At 44.5% G+C, this 9,818-nt stretch overlaps 1 long non-coding RNA gene across 1 annotated transcript; it reads left to right on the top strand.

Annotated features, from left to right (window-relative positions):
- The first annotated feature begins 4,437 nt into the window (after positions 1 to 4,437).
- LOC133950586 (uncharacterized) lies at positions 4,438 to 6,783 on the top strand. The gene is made up of 3 exons (XR_009920386.1): positions 4,438 to 5,002; positions 5,662 to 5,737; positions 6,524 to 6,783. It is a non-coding gene; the product is annotated as an uncharacterized LOC133950586 (long non-coding RNA).
- The last annotated feature ends 3,035 nt before the right edge of the window (positions 6,784 to 9,818 follow it).

The raw sequence follows: 9,818 nt of genomic DNA, 5'->3' as shown, positions 1-9,818 counted from the left end.
ATCACCCTACATCACACATTGCACGACACACCCGGAAACTCCAGGACTGGTCTTTCAAAGGCCGCAGACCAGTCCTGGTGTTGGGGGATTCAAACATCAACAGAATCCCCCCCCACAAAAACCCAGACTTACAACTTGACAGCTACCCGGGGGCCAACATGTACCACTTTTTAAAGATCTGTGAGAAAACTGTCCCCAACCCCAACACAAAAATAGTGGTCCTCTCCATTGGGATCAATAATAAAGACCAGGACCCCAGGCAGACTTCCTGCAAACAGCTAAAATCCCTTTACAAACAAGCTCAACTTGCCTTCCCTAATGCCGACATATACTTTCCTATCATAAACTTCTCAGACAATCTCAGCAATAAACAACAATACAATTTGAAATATATTAACAACACAATAGCCACCTACTTCCCGTTTTTAGCAGAGATCCCTCATGACACCTTTTTAACAGAAAAGGACAACATCCATTGGAAGCCGGCTACTGCCCAACTCATTTTCGATTATTGGTGTAAACAGTTAAATTTATAGTACCACCCAAACCCAAACCGGGCACAAACGCCACTTCAAACCCTGTGCCCCATACTGACTCTGTAGTCGACTTGGGGTGGAGCTCTACGGCAAATATTCTCAACTTATCCACATTATTTACTCCAACCTTAGATCAGATCCGGTTATTGGAAAGGGGTCTTTCATTCATCCCACGCCCGTTGCAGTTTGACTGGGAGGAATTTCATAGGGACTTACACCAATATAACAGAAGGTTAAAAATCATCAGTCATTTCTATGATAAACCGGACCACATCCAGACACCCTTCATTCACAAGTCTAATTGGGAACCCACCACGGCTCAATCACACATAGCCACAATAAACCTGTTGCAAAAGAACAAACAGGCCCTGCGTTACTACCGGCCCCCAGGGGACGTTGTAGACAACCTCTCGGGGCCGGAACGCAGGGCCTTAGAAGAACTTATCCAAAATCCTAATATCATCATTAAACCGGCGGACAAAGGTTCAAAAATAGTCATCATGGATAGACAGCAATATTTACTGGAGGCAAACAGACAACTCTCAAACACCACACATTATAAACCCATTCTGTCAGACCTACAAGGTCAAACTCAACCACTTCTTCGTAGCATTATACAATCTTTATATGACAATAAAACCATTAACCACAAGCAAAAAATCTACCTGTTTGGCCCCGACCAACCCCGCCCCCGACAGTTCTATCTTTTACCCAAAATCCACAAGGAACCCCCATCATGGACCATTCCCTATGAGGTTCCTCCCGGCAGACCAATAGTCTCAGATTGTAATAGTACATCATACCATATTTCAGAATACATCGAACACTTCCTAGGACCCCTTTCCAATAAACATCCAAGCTACATCAAGGACACTTATCATTTTATAGATACTATCCGGCCCATGGTTGTTCCAAATCAGTCTCATTTATTTACAATAGACATAGACAGTTTGTACACAAATATCAATACACAAATCGGTATCAAGGCTATCATATCCACTTTCAATAACAACCCCGACAACAATAGACCGGACAATGCAATTATTCAACTTCTTACCATCTGCCTCAACAATAACGACTTTTCATTCAATAACAAACAATTCCTGCAAATCCACGGAACAGCCATGGGCCAACGATACGCCCCGTCATACGCTAATATTTACCTGAGCGAGTGGGAGCGAGAGGCATTAGCCAAGTGCACCCATAAACCCCTCACCTACCTCAGATTCTTAGATGACATTTTTGGAATATGGCAACACGACATTTCTTTATTTTCTGATTTCATTGACACATTGAATAGCCACCACCCGTCCATTAAGGTTAAGTACATCATAGATCCATTACAAGTTAATTTTTTAGATACAACTGTTTTTTTTGACCGGTCAAATAATTTGTCATACTCAAAACTACTTACCAAGGTTTACTTTAAAACAACAGACACACACGCCCTTCTTCATAAAACTAGCTACCATCCGAAACATACATTTAAAGGCATTATTAAATCACAAATCATCCGTTTTTATAGAATATCATCCCGTGTAATAGACCTGCATTCTTCCATTTCCATCCTGTTTTTTAGTCTCAGATCTAGGGGCTATTCTAAACGCTTCCTCCGCCAAATCAAGACCAGCACTTTGGCGTCTCTCGCTCCTACTCGTTCCATTCCCCGTATTGCTCCACCCCAGGTCCCGGTACCATTCATATCTACCTTCTCACACAAAATCAAAGGACTACATAACATCATCAAACAGAACTTCATCCATACTCAAACCCTACAGCCGGCTTTCAAAAATCACATCACCATATCAGCGTACAGGAAAAACAAAAACCTCCACAGTTTACTAATACGGTCTAAATATTCAGATAACAAACCACCAACACAAACCCAATACCACACACACTATAAGAACAGAAAATTTATCTCAAACCTTCACAGCAATACAGCATTTCCCACATTAGGCACATTTACACTCCACACCACCAACGTCATTTACATCATTACATGCACCACCTGCAATAAACATTATATCGGCGAAACAAAACATTCCATACTCACCCGACTAAAACAACACATATATAACATTGGGGAAGGCAAGTTGACCACCCCCCTCATTAACCACTTTCAGCTCCACTCCGTCAATAACCTCATAATTTCCGGTCTGGAATCTGAAGACCATTGGACCATTGGGCAGAGAAAGAGGGCCGAAAAATTATGGATTTTTAAGTTAGGCACAATCACGCCAGCAGGCCTCAACGATAACTAATCATACTCATAGGACACCCACCCGACAATCCGTTCAAAGTTCTCGCTCATGTAGTCTTCCTTCTCAGCTCCCCCGTTCGTTTTTCCCCCCCCCTTTTTTTGGTTTTTCTCCCCTCTATGGCTACCCATGCTGCCTGGGTCCACTCAGGCCCCCCAAGGCACCACTTTAACACACATGCCTCGGGGGGAATCGATCAAGGGTTCTTTGGACCAGGGGCGTCATCTCTGCCACTACGCTACTATTCATTTTACATTTTTGGTTTCATAAATCCCCATTTTCTATTCTATTCACTAATATATGATATTACAGTATTAAATAAAATCACTTTCATAGTTAAAATTAATCCCTAACCGCGTCCACCTAGTCTTTTATTTTACTTTTATTTATTTGTCCTTCCATAAATTATTCAGACAGAATGACGCCCATTATTACTCCAACCCAGGCAGCAACTTTATTTACCCTTTCTCTGTCCCGTGGTCCTTGCAGACGTGCTCTGCCTGGGGATCATACCCTGGTCCCCCGTTAGAGGGAGCGGAGCTCTTCCAACCTTGTCACCACTACTCAACAGATCAATAGGCCAGTGCAAACAAATCATAATCATGAACCCTGAATCCAAACCCAAACCCAACCCTAACCCAGCCCGTGCCATTGATCTGGACACACAATCCGTTTTAAAACTACTTAAAAATAAATGTAAGAACTACTGTACATACAAAAACCTAAAGAATAATCCCCCAACCAGTCTAAATACAGGGGTCTGGGCATTTTTTAGCTCTAATGGGGGAGTTTTTAGGGGGGTTGAACCCGGGTCCTCCACATGAGAGACCGGGAGCTATCCTGGTAGGCCACAGATGGTCTTAAACATTCAACCAGAATACAGAGTTTTCTCTCTAAAACCGTCCAGCCACCGCCCCCTAAGGGAACCAATCGACAGGGACAACAACTTTCCCTCCAAAATTCAAAAATACTGGAGGGAAACCCTACAAAATGGCCGACCCTCCTAGCCCTATCACATCAGATCCACCCACACATACATTTACTGATTGGTGGCTTGAGCCTTGGGGGAGGGGCACACTTCCCTTCCTCCAACACTTTATAACCACCCGAGCTGTTAGTCCTATTACACAATCCTCTGAAGAAGCAGAATCCCTGCGAAACGTCAGGATTTTAACACTACTTAACGGTACGTCAGCTTCGACTTTTTGATCTTTTAAAAACTCTGGTTTTAAGCAACCTTGCTTTTAAACTATTTTAAATTTGTTTATAATTATTAAAGTTAGTATTTTTGGATTGTCCTGGGGGGCTGCTACTATAGGCCTGGTTAAGTCTTAAAACATTTGACTCCTTTGTTTTTTTTAAAAAAACTCTGGTTTTAAAGCAGCCTGGCTCTAAACCAGTGGGAGCCTTGTTTTTTCAAACTGAGGCTACAAATGTTTGTGGAAAACATCTGATAGTTATCGGCCTAGGCCTTTCCCCGGGTTTTTTTTTTTTAAACAGTTGACTCCCTCTCTAAAAACTCTGGTTTTAAAGCAGCCTGGCCTGGACCAGATGGGGTCTTGTTTGTTCTAAAAACTAACAGTTTTAAACACCTGAGGAAACACTACCTAGGCCGTCCTCCTGTTTTCCAACAGTAGACTCTGGCCTCAAACAAACAAAAAGGACGGTTTTTTCCTTTTTTGCACTTAAGATTACAAACCTCTTTTCTTGGGTTCCTCCTCCCGGCCGGGACGAGGACCCACATCAGAGACATATTTTTATATTTTCTTTTTAATCGTTTCTGGATAAAAAAATTTTTTTTAAAAAAAACTAACTATCTGGAAATCTCCCTCTCGCTCTTCTCTGCACTGAGACGTTTTTTTCGGAGTTCCCTTCTGTTATTAGGTGACCCACCTGGCTGCGGGACACCAAAGGCACCTGAAACCACATCCTTCTGGACTACTGCCTTAAAAACGCCACCCCAGCTCCACCTAGGGGGGACCCAGGAACAAGCAGTCAGCAGAGTACTACGGGACCTAGGAGACCTCCACCTACACCACCAGAGAGACCCACGTGGCAACAGGACACCAAGGCACCCAAACCTCACCCTACTGGACCACAGCCCAAACAACAGCCCAGCTCCAGCTAGGCGAGGCCTAGGCACAAGCTATCAAGCTACCACGCCATCTACGGGTCCAGGGAGATCTCCACCTACTAAACATCAGGGTAAGAGCTCCCTCCAGTGATTTTCCAAAATGTCTTTTAACAGAGTGAAGCCCGTACCGTCGAGTGGTTTAGGACACAGACCACAGCTCACACATGCACACACAAACACATCCCCACAACCCCTGATGTCTGTAGGCACGCACTTAGCATCATTATGCAAGCATGGCAAACCACGCAGGATAACAGGCATGGACACAACACCCACATACACTTTACATCAGGCACCAGACCCGGCAACCCGAACGGCGTCAAAACAAATATTCCAGCTAATACAGGCTGTACACCACAAACAGGTAACAGACTATGCAATTTCTAGCAACACTTTCCCACCCGGGATGATGCGCCAAGTAACCAGATTAACAGACTTCATCAAACCGGCTACACCATCAGACACCACACGTCATAAGGTTCGAAACAATACAGACAACTGGATGAGAACTAACATGGTGATACTACAGGAACATTACACAAATACAATACATACCCTCGGTCATACAGCACACAACCCCATAGCCTTTCAAATAGCTTCTGGATGGGCGAGGAAACGTTATGGCCAGAGACTCCGGCCAGATACCATAACAACAACAGAAGGTATTTTGAACAGGCATAGGCAACATAACAACAGCAATAACAATAATAAACCTTCTACCACAACAAAGACCAGGTTGGAGGGCTCCCTCTCCACCATCCCGGAACTATCGGATGAAGACGAATTCCCACCACTACCAGTCAGCAGTAAGTTACCCCCTACAATTCAACCTTATTTAATTCCACAGGCCCGGACACCACTTCTCCCCACCCCCACCCAGTGCCAGACAACACTGGATGGCATACAACCTCAACCCCAACGATTGAGACAGGACCGCCCATATCAGACCAGCAGACAGATGACACTTCCTGTACCCCAAACCAGGCCCCCCCTACAACCGACACTACCTGACCACCCCATACCCAAACCACGACGTAGAATACTGAATGGACTACCGACCCACCCTAACCCTAACCCTTACCCTAACCCTAACCCTAACCCTAACCCTAACCCTAACCCTTACCCTAACCCTTACCCTAACCCTAACCCTAACCCTAACCACTACAAGGGCCCTCGACAAACCCCGAGGGCACCTGTACCTGTACTACCGACTTCCAGACTAACCCCTCCAGACCCAAACACCTCCACCCCTCCCACAGTGAGGGGCAAGAAAGTAGTCTCCTGGGGACCCGAACCGGTCTCCCAGGAGACAGGAGCTATCTTAAAACTATACCCCAAACTCTCCCCTATCGTACCGGCAGTGACTAGACGGAACTCCCTTACCACACGACTACCTCTAAGCTCCAGTACCTCCGACACACCGACTACCATTACAAAACGGACACAACAAATAGAAGCCCAAATCCATCAATTACCGGACACACACAACAATACCCTAGAACTCCAATCCATATCATTAAACACCCAGAATAACTCAAATGTCTCCACAATTAACCATGACACTATTTCCTCTTCCCCTTCTACACCCACAGGTGTTGCTGGTCCCCGGAATGGCGCAAAGGAACAGCGAGGAGCCCCGGTAACCACAACGGGAGGGTCATCAAACATGATGAGCGGGCAATTAAAGGCTAACAATGCCATTGAAACCGTATCTGAGACCTCCCTACCACCACTCCTCCTCGGAAGTCCACCTCCCACCGGTGCCATTCGGGGACCCAGCACACCTTCACTCCCCGACGATAGTCCCGCAGGACCCTCCTCCACCTCCTCCCCATTCAGCTTACCACTATACATTGCCACACCAGGTAATTATCACCCTACATCACACATTGCACGACACACCCGGAAACTCCAGGACTGGTCTTTCAAAGGCCGCAGACCAGTCCTGGTGTTGGGGGATTCAAACATCAACAGAATCCCCCCCCACAAAAACCCAGACTTACAACTTGACAGCTACCCGGGGGCCAACATGTACCACTTTTTAAAGATCTGTGAGAAAACTGTCCCCAACCCCAACACAAAAATAGTGGTCCTCTCCATTGGGATCAATAATAAAGACCAGGACCCCAGGCAGACTTCCTGCAAACAGCTAAAATCCCTTTACAAACAAGCTCAACTTGCCTTCCCTAATGCCGACATATACTTTCCTATCATAAACTTCTCAGACAATCTCAGCAATAAACAACAATACAATTTGAAATATATTAACAACACAATAGCCACCTACTTCCCGTTTTTAGCAGAGATCCCTCATGACACCTTTTTAACAGAAAAGGACAACATCCATTGGAAGCCGGCTACTGCCCAACTCATTTTCGATTATTGGTGTAAACAGTTAAATTTATAGTACCACCCAAACCCAAACCGGGCACAAACGCCACTTCAAACCCTGTGCCCCATACTGACTCTGTAGTCGACTTGGGGTGGAGCTCTACGGCAAATATTCTCAACTTATCCACATTATTTACTCCAACCTTAGATCAGATCCGGTTATTGGAAAGGGGTCTTTCATTCATCCCACGCCCGTTGCAGTTTGACTGGGAGGAATTTCATAGGGACTTACACCAATATAACAGAAGGTTAAAAATCATCAGTCATTTCTATGATAAACCGGACCACATCCAGACACCCTTCATTCACAAGTCTAATTGGGAACCCACCACGGCTCAATCACACATAGCCACAATAAACCTGTTGCAAAAGAACAAACAGGCCCTGCGTTACTACCGGCCCCCAGGGGACGTTGTAGACAACCTCTCGGGGCCGGAACGCAGGGCCTTAGAAGAACTTATCCAAAATCCTAATATCATCATTAAACCGGCGGACAAAGGTTCAAAAATAGTCATCATGGATAGACAGCAATATTTACTGGAGGCAAACAGACAACTCTCAAACACCACACATTATAAACCCATTCTGTCAGACCTACAAGGTCAAACTCAACCACTTCTTCGTAGCATTATACAATCTTTATATGACAATAAAACCATTAACCACAAGCAAAAAATCTACCTGTTTGGCCCCGACCAACCCCGCCCCCGACAGTTCTATCTTTTACCCAAAATCCACAAGGAACCCCCATCATGGACCATTCCCTATGAGGTTCCTCCCGGCAGACCAATAGTCTCAGATTGTAATAGTACATCATACCATATTTCAGAATACATCGAACACTTCCTAGGACCCCTTTCCAATAAACATCCAAGCTACATCAAGGACACTTATCATTTTATAGATACTATCCGGCCCATGGTTGTTCCAAATCAGTCTCATTTATTTACAATAGACATAGACAGTTTGTACACAAATATCAATACACAAATCGGTATCAAGGCTATCATATCCACTTTCAATAACAACCCCGACAACAATAGACCGGACAATGCAATTATTCAACTTCTTACCATCTGCCTCAACAATAACGACTTTTCATTCAATAACAAACAATTCCTGCAAATCCACGGAACAGCCATGGGCCAACGATACGCCCCGTCATACGCTAATATTTACCTGAGCGAGTGGGAGCGAGAGGCATTAGCCAAGTGCACCCATAAACCCCTCACCTACCTCAGATTCTTAGATGACATTTTTGGAATATGGCAACACGACATTTCTTTATTTTCTGATTTCATTGACACATTGAATAGCCACCACCCGTCCATTAAGGTTAAGTACATCATAGATCCATTACAAGTTAATTTTTTAGATACAACTGTTTTTTTTGACCGGTCAAATAATTTGTCATACTCAAAACTACTTACCAAGGTTTACTTTAAAACAACAGACACACACGCCCTTCTTCATAAAACTAGCTACCATCCGAAACATACATTTAAAGGCATTATTAAATCACAAATCATCCGTTTTTATAGAATATCATCCCGTGTAATAGACCTGCATTCTTCCATTTCCATCCTGTTTTTTAGTCTCAGATCTAGGGGCTATTCTAAACGCTTCCTCCGCCAAATCAAGACCAGCACTTTGGCGTCTCTCGCTCCTACTCGTTCCATTCCCCGTATTGCTCCACCCCAGGTCCCGGTACCATTCATATCTACCTTCTCACACAAAATCAAAGGACTACATAACATCATCAAACAGAACTTCATCCATACTCAAACCCTACAGCCGGCTTTCAAAAATCACATCACCATATCAGCGTACAGGAAAAACAAAAACCTCCACAGTTTACTAATACGGTCTAAATATTCAGATAACAAACCACCAACACAAACCCAATACCACACACACTATAAGAACAGAAAATTTATCTCAAACCTTCACAGCAATACAGCATTTCCCACATTAGGCACATTTACACTCCACACCACCAACGTCATTTACATCATTACATGCACCACCTGCAATAAACATTATATCGGCGAAACAAAACATTCCATACTCACCCGACTAAAACAACACATATATAACATTGGGGAAGGCAAGTTGACCACCCCCCTCATTAACCACTTTCAGCTCCACTCCGTCAATAACCTCATAATTTCCGGTCTGGAATCTGAAGACCATTGGACCATTGGGCAGAGAAAGAGGGCCGAAAAATTATGGATTTTTAAGTTAGGCACAATCACGCCAGCAGGCCTCAACGATAACTAATCATACTCATAGGACACCCACCCGACAATCCGTTCAAAGTTCTCGCTCATGTAGTCTTCCTTCTCAGCTCCCCCGTTCGTTTTTCCCCCCCCCTTTTTTTGGTTTTTCTCCCCTCTATGGCTACCCATGCTGCCTGGGTCCACTCAGGCCCCCCAAGGCACCACTTTAACACACATGCCTCGGGGGGAATCGATCAAGGGTTCTTTGGACCAGGGG

This window comes from Platichthys flesus, unplaced genomic scaffold (genome assembly GCF_949316205.1).
Source record: "Platichthys flesus unplaced genomic scaffold, fPlaFle2.1 scaffold_43, whole genome shotgun sequence".
In the NCBI taxonomy this organism is placed as follows: Eukaryota; Metazoa; Chordata; class Actinopteri; order Pleuronectiformes; family Pleuronectidae; genus Platichthys; species Platichthys flesus.
The sequence above is the reverse complement of the archived record's forward strand: the minus strand, read 5'-3'. Positions and strand labels throughout refer to the sequence as shown.